This window comes from Pleurodeles waltl, chromosome 5 (assembly GCF_031143425.1).
Source record: "Pleurodeles waltl isolate 20211129_DDA chromosome 5, aPleWal1.hap1.20221129, whole genome shotgun sequence".
Taxonomy (NCBI): domain Eukaryota; kingdom Metazoa; phylum Chordata; class Amphibia; order Caudata; family Salamandridae; genus Pleurodeles; species Pleurodeles waltl.
In genome coordinates this window covers 500,091,597-500,105,499 of record NC_090444.1, presented here as the reverse complement: position 1 = coordinate 500,105,499, position 13,903 = coordinate 500,091,597, and positions in this window count along the sequence as shown.

Genomic DNA, 13,903 nt, shown 5'->3' with positions numbered 1-13,903 from the left:
TACCGCCAGGGTTGTAATGAGGGCCTATATCTTTTGACCTGCACCTCCATTTCAAGTGTTTCACTATACTCCTTTGCCATGCCGCCACCCCAGTGCCTCTTAGGGTGGTTGCAGGGTCTTGACCTTCCTGCCAGCTGACATTAAATCCAGCCAATCACGACCAGCTTCTGGGTGTGCTAAAAAGTGAGTTTTGCATGCTGCAACTACTGAAAGCTGTGCCGTAAAGTCTTTGTAGACTTCAGATCCCGTTCCCTCAGAGCCTTCTTCGCGTAGAGGACACTTTGATGCAGACTGTGGACCCAAAGACAGTTATTGTGGTCAAAGGTAGCAAAAGCATTACCAAAATGCACTGGAGGGTCACAGCGAGCTGCTTGGCGACTCACATCCCTATACTGGACATTGATGAGCCTTGCTATGATGGGTCAAGGGTGTGCTCTAGGTTTTCATGGTGCACTGGGATGCAGTGGACTCCCTCCACCCATAAGATAGTCCACATGTTTGTATCTGTTTCAGGATTAGATCATCCACAAACAGGTCCATGCATTTGGCATTTTGAGGTACCACTGGTATCCATAGGTCATTTCAGCAGGACTAGCCCTTCAAGTCTTTCAACATCTCTCGCAACTGTTCTACTGTGGGTTCACACCATTTTTCATACATGGCCACATGTTCCTATTTGCTTTCCACTAAGATGTAACATTCCCAATTAGTATATTTTTTTACTGTAATTACTCATGTCAGCTTTGAGTAGAGGGAATGAAACAATCAACCTTTCCATGACATTCTTCACACATATAAAAGGTTTGTGACCTGTTAGTACATTGCTTGACTTACATGCACATTCTGGGTTGATTAGGTGTAATATACCTAGACATGTATGTATTGGTCCCTGTATGTCACTCTTTTGCTGATACATGTGAGTGGCACTGAGACGTTTGCTCTCAGTATTCACGTGTAATGTTGTCTTTCAGAATTGGCTAGGTTACCTAGCAGACACAAACCTGCCATTGTAGATACTTGCTAGCCTTTTCCTACGTAGCCCATACATCTGTACAGCAGTCTCCACACATATTTACTGGATTGCTACAGGCATATGTCAAGCCAACACACCTGTGTGATATGTGTGAGACAATGTGAATTGTATTAGCTAGAGACAATGCCTACATTCCACCAAAAAATTCATGTGGTAGTGAATCATTTAGAAGATGGTTAATGTTCCTGACCATGGGGCAGATTAAAGTAATGTTACACAGAAGCCGGTGCAGGGCCACTTTTATTTCCACCCATAGCATTTCCCTACCACAACCATGTGTGTGCCACATTTTACAGTATCCACACCATGGGACAGCGTAGCCGTAAATAGCATATGAGGTATTGCTGCAATTGGTGTACTCGTCCGGCTCCAAGCTAAGATTAAGACCCTTATCATTAACAGTGCTCAGGGTCCAAATGGTACCAATGGTGAGCCCCCTTCAACCGCTGCTGCAGGTGTCAAAAGTAGCAACAATACTTGGCACAGTTGTTTTTTTTTAATTCCACTTTACCATTTTGGCTCAACCTACCAGTTGTACACCCTCCTAGCATACAGATGGTCAGATTTATACTTTTTGATGCAAAACTGTGCTAACATAGTTTTGAGTCAAAAAGGTTATTGTTGACTAGCGCCATTTTTTAACTCGGGAGTCATATTTATACTATACACTAATAGATTAGAGTAATTGTTTCCGACGTTAACCATTGCGCCTTGGCGTAGGGCAAAATTACGTTAACGCAGGAAAAATGACTCTAATCTGGTTTACGACATGTAAACACGTTGCAAAACGGAAATTCACTATTTTTGCCTGCAAAAGTGTCAAAAACAGTCGCTAACGGAGAAAACAGTGCAAAGGAGAGGCAAAATGAAGCCAGGAAGCCAGGAGAGTCCCCAGGGAGACCCCATTTAACCAGGAACCAGCCAGGACGACACAGACAAAACCCAAGGGAGGAAGAAGAAAAAGAGAAAGTGTTGTTTCAGTGCAGAGGAGCATGAAATATTGGTGAGAGAGGTGACGGAGCATCACAATAAACTCTTTGTCACCTCAAAATTGCCAATTGGAAGGAGAGAGGCAATCTGGCAATAGATTGTGGATAAGATCAACAGTGTGCAGAGGTCAGGAGAACTGTAACTGAGTGCAAGAAATGCTGGCATGACTACAAGCGAAGGACAAAAGAAAAAATGGCATGGAACAGGAAGGCAGCACTACAAACTGGAGGTAGAAGTCCAGCACCACAAGAGGACTTGGATGAGATGGTGGAGATGGTTTGCTGTGGTCCTCCTGGAGGAAATTGTCACAGGAATCACAGGACAGGACAGCGCAGACCACCACAAATGCAGGGTAAGTTGCATGGGGAAATTTAAGCAAAAATGTCTAGTGCAAGAAGGGGGAGGCACATAGGACTCACACAATGCATGTCAAATGAGCACAGAGGTACACAATGCACATTAAGCAAGTTGCACCATGTTGATGTAAGCTACACATGTACCTATGCCTCGGTAGTGCCATGCTCCTTGACACATACACAACTTGGACACACGTTGAACACAAGGCCTAAAAACCTACTTGTACACATGCAGCACATGGGATGGATGGCATGTATAATCACTGTACCACTGGTTTCGTCATCTCAATATCCCTTGCATGTAGTCATATCAACACCACCAACACAACCAAGACCTCAGAGAAAAGGTAGTCAGTCAGTACCATTCTTGGGGTTATGTCATAGTGTTGTCCCTTGCAGGAACACCTTGCCACTGCCTTGCCTCATTGCCCAAACACATGTGTGCTGCATCTCACAGCACACAGGTCATTGCAACTGTACCAAGAGCACCCAGGCATGTGCCGGTAGCATCACCACACGCACATATACAAAACAACCACATGAGGCAGCCATCCCTTCATCATGCAGTCAGGGAGTCCCCTGGGTGCATGAAACTATGAACTGAAAAGGCGCTGGGAGAATAGCAGGCTGGACCTGTATCTCTGGTAACATGCCACTACCCAGATCAACCAAACTGAAGTAGTGTTGAACCACACATATTGATGCTGAACTGAAATGTGCCACTACAGAAAATATGGACCACAGATAGCAAACCGTAGGACACAACAGTCACAGGCTGAGCCCACAACTACTCTGACACAACCATGTCAGACATATGGAATGGGGAAATAAACACACACATACAACACATGGGGTATGACTGCGAACATAATGGCAGATAATTCCACATCAATGGGTGGGGGATGGTGCATGGGCAAGTCCGGTGTTGGTAAGACTTTCAGTGCAGTGTACCCTTTGTGCTTGGCAGTATGAGGGTAGGAGGCTGGTCTGGTTTGTAGTGTGCACCAATGATAATTACACCTTGTACCAGGCCCAGTTATCCCTTATTATTAGAGTGTAATAGTGTAATAATGTTCTAGCAGCCAAGGCTGATAGAGGTAGCTATAGCAGAGCAGCCAAGGCTGAACTAGGAGACATGCAAAGCTCATGCAATACCACTTATATAGGTACTATATCATAAGAAAGACAATACTCATAGTTACTAAAAATAAAGGTACTTTATTTTAGTGACAATGTGCCAAAAATGTCTCAGAGGATATAGATGGTCATTACAACCATGGCAGTCGGTGTTAAAGCGGCTGTAAAACCGCCAACAGGCCGGTGGTAAAAAAATGGAATCACGACTGTGGTGGAAACCGCCAACATAGACAGCCACTTTAACACTCCGACCGCCACGGCTGTACAAACAAACACTGCAGCGGTAACCGCCAACAGACAGGTGGAGGACAATGTACCGCCCACACTATTACAACTCACCAATCCGCCACCTTTTCCAGAGCGGATTCACCGCGAACAAAAACACAGCGGAAACAGGAGTTCGAAGGGAAAACGCTCACCTCTACACATCCCACGAGGAACCAGGACGCCATGGAACCGGAACTTCAGATACTCCCAGCCTTTATCTTCGGGCTCCTCTACCAGGAGCACAATACGCCGCCGGCGAAGACCACAGTGAGTACTGCACCTACGACACAGGGGAGGGGGGAGGGAATAAACAGTGACACACATACGCAACACGCAACACCCACACCCTCACCCACTACAACACACACACTAATACATGTTGATACATTACAGTTACACCCCCCTAATCCCCCCTGGAAGAATGCAAGGACAAAAGGAAATGAGACGAATAATTGTTATATATTCAATTACATAAATGAAAAATATTTAAAAATATATACATTAATACTGTATACAATTATATACACCAAGAACACAAGTCCAAGGGATATCACCATCACAGTCCATGGATCACTGGGCCCAAAAGGCATGGGCGAGGCCCACACTCAGGGGCATCAGATAGAAATAAAACAGGCACCTCGGGGGAAGGGAAGTGGGGGGCAACTCAGCTGGTTGAGTGCACGACGACAGATCCACGAGGGGGCTCCATGCCCACTGTTCAATCCTGGGGAGTGCAAAGCCACAGTCTCTCAAGTCTCTACAGTGGGTGGTTTGCCCACTGTTCAATCCTGGGGAGTGCAAAGCCACAGTCTCACAAGCCTCTACAGTGGGTGGTTTGCCCACTGTTCAATCCTGGGGAGGGCAAAGCCACAGTCTCTCAAGTGGATGCCTTTCTCCACTGGTTCTGGAGGGGGCTTGGTGCCCAGAGTGTTTCATCCTGCCAAGGACTGAGGTAGTGGATGTAACTCTCTACTGGTTCTGGAGGGGGCTTGGTGCCCAGAGTGCTTCATCCTGCCTGTGGCGGCCTCAGTAGCGTCGGAATAATTGGCGCTCATTGGTGCTGCTGGCGGCGGTGTCCTGGGCAGTGGTTCTGCTGGTGGCGGTCTCGTCCTGGCCTGCGGTGCGGCTGGCAGCGGTGTCCTGGGCAGTGGTTCTGCTGGTGGTGATCATGTCCTGGCCTGCGGTGCTGCTGGCGGCGGTGTCCTGCTGGTGGTCTTGTCCTGGCCTGCGGTGCTGCTGGCGGTGGTGTCCTGGGCAGCGGTTCAGCTGGTGGCAGTCTTTTCCTGGCCTGCGGTGCTGCTGGCGGCGGTGTCCTGGGCAGCAGTTCAGCTGGTGGCAGTCTTTTCCTGGCCTGCAGTGCTGCTGGCGGTCTTCTCCTGGGCAGTGGAGCTGCTGCTGGCGGTTCTGTCTTGGGTGGCGGGGCTGCTGCTGGTGGTTCTGTCTTGGGCAGCGGGGCTGCTGCTGGCGGTTCTGTCTTGGGCAGCGGGGCTGCCTCTGGCGGTGCTGTCTTGGGCAGCGGGGCTGCTGGTGGCGGTTCTGTCTTGGGCAGCGGGGCTGCTGGTGGCGGTTCTGTCTTGGGCAGCGGGGCTGCCTCTGGCGGTGCTGTCTTGGGCAGCGGGGCTGCTGGTGGCGGTTCTGTCTTGGGTAGTGGGGCTGCTGCTGGTGGTTCTGTCTTGGGCAGCGGGGCTGCTGCTGGCGGTTCTGTCTTGGGCAGCGGGGCTGCTGCTGGGGGTTCTGTTTTGGACAACAGGCTGCTGCTGGTGGTCCTGTCTTGGGCAGCGGGGCTGCTGCTGGAGGTTCTGTCTTGGGCAGGGGGCTGCTGCTGGCGGTCCTGTCTTGGGCAGCGGGCTGCTGCTGGCGGTCCTGTCTTGGGCAGCGGGGCTGCTGCTGGCGGTTCTGTCTTGGGCAGCGGGGCTGCTACTGGCTGTCTTCTCCTGGGCAGCGGGTCTGCTGGCGGTCGTGTCCGCCGTGCTGATCTTCCCAGACTTGCCGGTTTTAATGTGCCCCTTCCCCACCTTGGATGGTGTCGCAGCTGTCTCCACACTCCCAACTGTACCGCTGGGAGCGGTTTTGGTGGTTGATTTCTTTCCCCTCTCCCGCTGGGCACTGTCCAACTTTTTATGCTTGACAGGTGGGGGACTGTCCGTGCTGTGGCTCCTTGCCACAGTGGCTGCCCTGCTGCCTGGTGCAGTCCCTAATCCGGTGACTACTGGAACCACTGGTCCAGCCGATGTTGTGGCTGAGGTGCTAGGTTGGGATCTGGAGAGTCGGGCCCTAGGAGACTGAAGGGGTGGGGGAGGTGTGGGAAAGAGGTCAAGGCTGCCCAAGAAAAGTTTCTTAGGAACACTGGGACGGGTAGCTGGAGGGGGTTTGGGAGTGGAGGAAGAGGTAGTGGTTGTAGGAGGTGTACATTTGGTGACTTTGGGTGAAGGTGCATGGGCTCTAGGCTGTCGTGAGGTGGATGGCTGTTGAGTGGGTGTGTGGCTGCATTTGTGTACCTTGGGAGGTGGCCTCACAGACACACTGGGAGAGGACACAGGGGATATGTGAATGGTAGTGGGGGTGGTGACTGCACATGAGCGGGGTGTGGTGGTGGGTGTGTTGGTGATAGACATAGTGGCTGAGGATGTAGTGCATGCAGGTGTGAGTGGAGACGAGACAGGGAAGGAGGAGGGAGACGAGGAGGAGGGGGACACAGTGGAGGCAGTGGATGTTGGTGTGTCTGCATGTGTGTGATGCTTGCATGAGTGCCTGTGGGATGTGTGGTGCTTATGATTGCCAGAGCTTCCCTTGTGTGTTGAGGTGTGTGCATGCTGGTCTGATGGTGTGCTTGGGATAGGCTGAGGTGCAGGGGTGTGGGTCTGGGTGGAATAAGTTGGAGGGTGGAGGCTAGAGACAGGGACAATGGCTGCCATCAGTGTTGAGGCCAGAGTCTGAAAAGCTCGCTGAAGGGCTGCCTGACCAGAGTGAATGCCCTCCAGGTATGCATTGGTCTGTTGCAACTGCCTCTCTCCACCCTGGATGGCATTCAAAATGGTAGACTGCCCAACAGTGAGGGACCTGAGGAGGTCACTGGCCTCCCCACTGAGGACAGCAGGGGTGACTGGGGCAGGGGCTGAGGTGCCTGGGGCGAAGGTGATGCCCACCCTCCTGGGTGAGCGGGCAGGGGGCAAATGTTGAGGGGCTGCTGGGAGGGCGGTGCTGGAACGGGGGGTGGCGGGTGTACCTGTAGATGTGGGGGGCACAGATGGGGCCGCCACCGCAAGGGAGCTCCCATCAGAGGAGGAGTCCGTATCGCTGGGGTCAGCTCCTGTCCCCGCCGTGGAGCTCGCCTCGCCCTCCGTCCCACTGGTGACTTCAGACTCCGTAGTGTCGCCCTCCAGGGCCAGTTGGGATGCAGCTCCCTCCTGCTCCGGTGCCACTGCTCCTCCGCCTGATGATGCTAATGCGCACAAGAAAAGGGAGACCACAAAAAGGGGGGAGACAGAAGAAAGACATGTTGAGTGCATGCTATACCACTACCGTTGGCGGACACGACAGACACAGAAGCCCCCTGCACTACGCCACGCACTTGGAGTCCACTATTCAATCCCTGGGACATGGCTTAAAAGGCTATGGCCGATTTCTGCACACATGGATGTCACAGGAGCCTGACTAGGTGTTGTTGGCACTGTACACAGGTGGGGTGTGGTGCCATAGGGCCTGCCTGAAGACATTAACTACTAAACTCGCCCTGGCCTAGGGGAACCCACAGCCCACCTCCCCCACCCAGACACCTCCAATGCGTGCTGAAACAGCAGAATAAGAGTGTACTCACCCCCTTGTTGCTGCTGCGCCCATCCAACTCGGGGTATGCCACCGCCAGGATCCTGAAAATCAGGGGGGTCATGGTGCAACGGGCACCCTTCCCAAGTTGGGAGGCCATTCCCAGCTGGGCCTCTGCCGTCTTCTTGCTCCAGCGGCGAATGTCCTCCCATCTTTTCCGGCAGTGGGTACTCCGTCTGTGGTAGACCCCCAGGGTCCGGACTTCCTTGGTGATGGCACGCCAAATGTCCTTCTTCTGGTGGGCGCTGACCTACATGAATTGAACAGGGGAAAAAGAGAAGTAATTACCAACTGCATAATCAAAAGTCATTGGCCCGCATCCCTAACATTGCCATGACGCACATGCACTCACCGTCGTTTCATGCACGCCTCATTCTCATCCCCCCATCTTTCATCCATCCCACTCCACACAGACATTGTCCATACAGCATGCTCAGAGTGTACTTACCTGTTTGTCTGGAGGACCGTAGAGTAGCGTGTACTGGGGGAGGACCCCATGCCGAGTTTCTCCAACTCCTCCGTGCTGGAGGCAGGGGCCCTTTCCCCAGACACACAAGCCATTGTCTCTTCCAGACTGAGGTCACAGCAGCACTTGCAGTGTAGGTCCTCTCCTTTCGAAGATCAGGTATCGAGTAATTGAATAGATAGAAAATGGCGGTCACGTCCGCGGCGGTGCTTACCGTCACCCCTGGCGTACATCGTCATTGGCTCCTGGGACCGATAGGGTTCAATGTTAACCAATGCAGAATTGCGCCGCTGTCTTCGACCGCCTACCGCGACGGTGTACAACGCCAGCGCAGTTACCTCACATCCCCTTGTCCCACCTTACAGGTCAGGCAGCCGCCATTTCATGGGCCCACATGGCATTATTTTGGACTGCCTCACATATACCTAGGCCTTGCCTAAATACTCATACAGGCAAATGTCAACTTGCTAATATTTTCTGAGTAAGCTGTGTTTATGTGCCTCAGAGTTGGTTGACTCTCTGCTCGATGTTCTCCTCCATAGGCACCGTCCGCTGGGGCATGTGAGGAGATGGCAGCATCCTCCGGTGTACAGACTGCTGGTAGACCTGTCGACAATGGAGGAGCGACATGTGATCATCACCTACAGGCTTGATCATGCCACAATCCTAGAACTGTGTGCCCAGTTGGAGCCAGACCTGATGTCAGCTATCTGCCATCCCACAGGAATCCCCCTTAAGTGCAGGTGCTGTCAGTACTCCATTTCCTAGCAAGTGGGTCTTTTCAAACTACAGTGGCCATAGAATCAGGGATGTCCCAGCCTATGTTTTCCAACTTGTTGTCCAGAGTATTGTCTGCCCTGCTGAAACACATGCGGAGCTACATCGTTTTCTCTCAGGTGGAGGATTTGCCTACAGTGAAAGGTGATTTCTATGCCCTGGGACATATCCCCAACATCATAGGTGCCATTGATGGGACACATGTGGCCTTGGTACCCCCCCGCAGGAGTGAACAGGTGTACAGAAACCGGAAGAGTTACCATTCCATGAATGTGCAGATGGTGTGTTGGCAGACCAGTACATCTCCCATGTTAATGCCAAATTCCCTGGCTCAGTGCATGACGCTTACATCCTGCGGAATAGCAGCATCCCTTATGTGATGGGGCAACTCCAGAGGCACCGGGTGTGGCTATTAGGTGAGCACATGCGCCCAACACAGTGGGAATAGTTTTCTGGGTCTGTGGATGTCCCTAAGAGTTAGTGTGTGTCTAACAGTTGTCCCTCGACATTTGCAGGTGACTCTGGTTACCCCAACCTGTCATGGCTACTGACCCCAGTGAGGAATCCCAGGACAAGGGCAGAGGAACGCTACAATGAGGCCCATGGGCGAACTAGGAGGATTATAGAGAGGACCTTCGGCCTCCTGAAGGCCAGGTTCCAATGCCTGCATATGACAGGTGGTTCCCTATTCTACTCACCAAAGAAGGTATACCAGATCATCGTGGCCTGCTGTATGCTTCACAAATTGGCTTTGCGACGACAGGTGCCTTTTCTGCAGGAGGATGGTCCAGATGGAGGTGTTGTGGCAGCTGTGGAGCCTGTGGACAGTGAAGAAGAGGAAGAAGAGGACATCGACAACAGGAACATGGTGATTCTGCAATACTTCCAGTGAGACACAGGTAAGAAGACAACACTGCCTGCTACATCTAATTTAAATCTCCTACCTCTCTACTGTCTGTCATGTTCACCCAGTGTATGGTCACTGAGTTGTCACTTTCCCTTACTATTTCATAGATGTGGGTCCCACTGTGTGACATCTGCTTTGTTTCCTCATGGACTTGAACTGTGTGACATAGGTAAGTTGACATTACATTTGAAAGAGCATTTTGCCACTGTAATTGCTAATTCACTATTTCGAAATCACAGACAGACTCCTGATTTGTTTGTGCTTTAAGGGTGTTTATTTCAGAGCTCAATATTGGAGGGGGCTGTAAAATTGGTCAGGGCTGATGGTGGAGGAATGTCCATCGCAGAGTCCAATCTATTAGTCTCACAGGTGCATTGTCCACAGGGGCATAGGAAGTGGAGCTGGGGCAGTTTAAGGATGGACAGGGTGACAAGGTGGGACAAATGGATGACAATGATGGCGGTCTCAATTCTTGGCGGGGTTTTGGCATCGTTCTCTGTCTTTGTCCTGGATCTCAGGGACTGTTTGAGGGGTGGTTCTCCCTCTGCAGGGGGTGGGGTGCTGGTGTGGTGGTCCTGTGGCAGTACCTCCTGTCCACTAGCGCCGACGGAGGTGGTGGGCAGTTCAACGTCCAGGCTAGTGTCAGGGGCCCCTTGTTGTGCCACAGTGTCCCTCCTGGTGTTGACGAGTTCCTTCAGCACCCCTACAATGGTGCCTAGGGTGGAATTGATGGATTTGAGTTCCTCCCTGAACCCCAAATACTGTTCCTCCTGCAGCTCCTGGGTCTCCTGAAACTTGGCCAGTACCGTTGCCATCGTCTCCTGGGAATTGTGGTAGGCTCCCATGATGTTGGAGAGGGCCAAGTGGAGAGTGGGTTCCCTGGGCCTGTCCTCCCCCTGTCTCACAGCGGCTCTCCCAGTTTCCCTGTTATCCTGTGCCTCTGTCCCCTGAACCGTGTGCCCATTGCCACTGCCCCCAGGTCCCTGTTGTTGTTGGGGTGGTGGGTTAGCCTGGGTTCCCTGTACTGGTGGACACACTGCTGATTGACGTGTCCTGGGGACAGAGGTATGGGCCCACTGGGTGGGTGCTGTGCTGGTGTTTCCAGAGGGGGGAGGCTCTGTAGTGGCTTGTGCCAGTGTGAGGGGAACCAACTGTCCTGAGGTCCCAGATGGGCCGGGCTGGTCGTCTAGATCCAGTTGGACAGAGCTGCTGTCATCACTGTGGGCCTCTTCTGTGGGTGGAGTGGACATGTCTGGACCCTCCTGTCCAGTGACGTTGGGTAGGGGTCCTGCAGGGGTGTAAAGGCATGATTATTGCGTTTGTGTGTGCCATGGTGTGCAATGGGTGAGTGACCATGAGCATGCAGGTAGGGTGGGGGATGTAATAGTTAAGATTTGACTTACCAGAGTCCATTCCTCCAGCTAATCCTGCGAGGTCCTCAGGATGCAGTATAGCCAAGACCTGCTCCTCCCATGTTGTTAGTTGTGGGGGAGGAGGTGGGGGTCCTCCGCCAGTCCTCTGTACTGCGATGTGTCTTGAGACCACGGAACGCACCTTCCCCTGTAGGTTGTTCCACCTCTTCCTGATGTCATCCCGTGTTCTTGGATGCTGTCCCACTGTGTTGATCCTGTCTACGAATCTTCGCCATAGCTCCATCTTCCTAGCTATGGAGGTGTGCTGCACCTGTGATCCGAATAGCTGTGGCTCTACCCGGATGATTTCATCCACCATGACCCTGAGCTCCTCCTCAGATAACCTGCGGTGTCTTTGCGGGGCCAAGGGGTGGTGTGGGTGATGTGTGGGGTGGTGTGTGTTGTGATGTGTGAGGTGATATTTAGAGGTGTGTTGTGTGAGGTGCATGGATGTTATGTGAGTGATAATGTTGAGTGCCTGTGGATGCTAGTGTTGTTGATGGTGGTGTCTCTCTCTGGCATTCTTTTTCAATTTATTTCGTAGGGGTTTGTGGGTGATGTGGGTGTGTGTTTTATATTGTAATGAGCGTGTGGGAGTGGTGTGTGTATGTGTATCAGGTCTGTGTATTTCGAATTGTCCAATGTGGTAGTGTTTTGTAAATGTGTGTGTATTTTGAGCGCGGCGGTGTGTACCGCCAGTGGAATACCACGGTTGAAAGACCGCCGCGTGGGTTCGTGGGTCATGATAGTGTGGGCGTATTCCTGTTGGCGTGACGGTGATGGTTTTGTTATCGCCAGTTTATCACTGAGCTTTGGTGTGGCGGACTCTAAATTTTGGCGTATTCCGGCCTTTGGGTCATAATGACTGTGGCGGAATTCCGCAGCCGCGGCGGTGTGTTGGCGGTCTTCTGCACTGCGGTAAGCGGCTTTTACCGCCAATGTTGTAATGACCACCTTAGTCCCTTAGGAGGTAAGTAACATACACAAAATATTCACAACTAACCAAATCAGGTAGATAAAACAGTCAGAAAGTAGTGCAAACACTGTAAAACACAATAGGATGCAATAGGCCTAGGGGCAACACAAACCATATACTAAGAAAGTGGAATGCGAACCACCAATGCACCCCCAGGCAAGTGTAGTGTGTAGAGGGTTGTTGGGAGTGTGAGAAAACACTAAGGGTGTAAAGGAGACCCCACCCTAAGACCCTGGAAAGTGGGAGTAAAGCACTACTATTTCCCCAAGATCACACTAAAGTCCCGCTAAAGGATTTTGCAAGGACCACAACAGACTGCAAACCACTGAAGATGGATTCCTGGACCTGAAGACCTGTATAGGAAGCAAACCAAGTCCCAGAGTTGCTACAGTGTCCGGGGGGGCAGGAGCCCACTAAACTCCGGATGAAGATGCAAAATGGCTGCCTCTAGTTGGAAGAAGAGGCTGGTTTTGTACCAACAAAAGGAGGTAGGAGGTTAGTCTTTGTGTAAAAGATGTCCCACTGAGTGCTGGAGGATGGAGAGTTGTTTCCTTGGCAAAATAGTGCAAACAAGCCTTGCTACCTGCAAGAGTTGTGGTTGGAGAAAAAGGATGCAGCCCGGGCCTAGGAAGGACCAGGATGTCGCTACTTGGGAGAGGAGACAGAGGGGGCCCTCAGCAACATATAGAGCCCCTGGATAGGAAGGAAGCATCCACAGAAGTCCTTGAAAATGGGTTCAAGAAGACTGAACATGGTGGTCATCTCAACACTTCAAAGAGAGGTCCCACGATACCAGAGGTCAACTCAGGGAGCTGAGCATCACAGGAAAGAGTGCTGGGGACCTAGGCTCAGCTGTGCATGCAGGATTTCTTGGAAATGTGCACAGATACCCTTGTAGCTGCAGATCACACAGTGCACAGGAATACTGTCTGGGGAGGGGAGGTAAGGACTTACCTCCTCCAAATTCGGACAGTTGGACCACTGGGCAGTCTGGGTCACTTGGGTCCACCATCTGTGTTCCAGGGGCAACGCTCATCAGAATGAGAGGGGACCCAGAGTACCAGTGAAGCTGAAGCTTGGGGCCTGCTAAAGCAAAGGGAAGATTCTCTCGACCCACAGGAGATTTCTTCATGGCTTCCAGTGCAGGGTGAAGGCAGGTAGCCCCCAGAGCATGCACCACCAGGAAACAGTCAAGAGAGCCGGCAGGATTAGGCACTACAATGTTGCTGGTAGTCTTCTGGCTACTTTGTTGCAGTTTTGCAGGCGTCCTGGAGCAGTCAGCGGTCGATCCTTGGCAGAAGTTGAAGAGAGAAGTGCAGAGGAGTCCTGCTGGATTCTTGCAAGTCGTAATCTGAGGAAAAGCCCACTGGGGAGACCCTAAATAGCCCTCAGAGGAGGCTTGGCTACCTAGTCAGGTATGCACCTATTAGGAGGGGTCTCTGACGTCACCTGCTGGCACTGGCCACTCAGAGGCCTCAAGAGTGCCCCCACACCTCTGGAAACAAGAAGTCAGAGGACTTAGACACACTGGAGGAGCTTTGGGCACCACCCCTGGGGTGGTGATGGACAGGGGAGTGGTCACTCCCCTTTCCTTTGTCCAGTTTCACACCAGAGCAGGGACTGGGGTTTCCCTAAACCAGTGTAGACTGGCTTATGCAATGAGGGCACCATCTGTGCCCTTCAAAGCATTTCCAGAAGCTGGGAGAGGCTATCGCTTCCCAGCCTTTAACACCTATTTCCAAAGAGAGAGAGTGTAA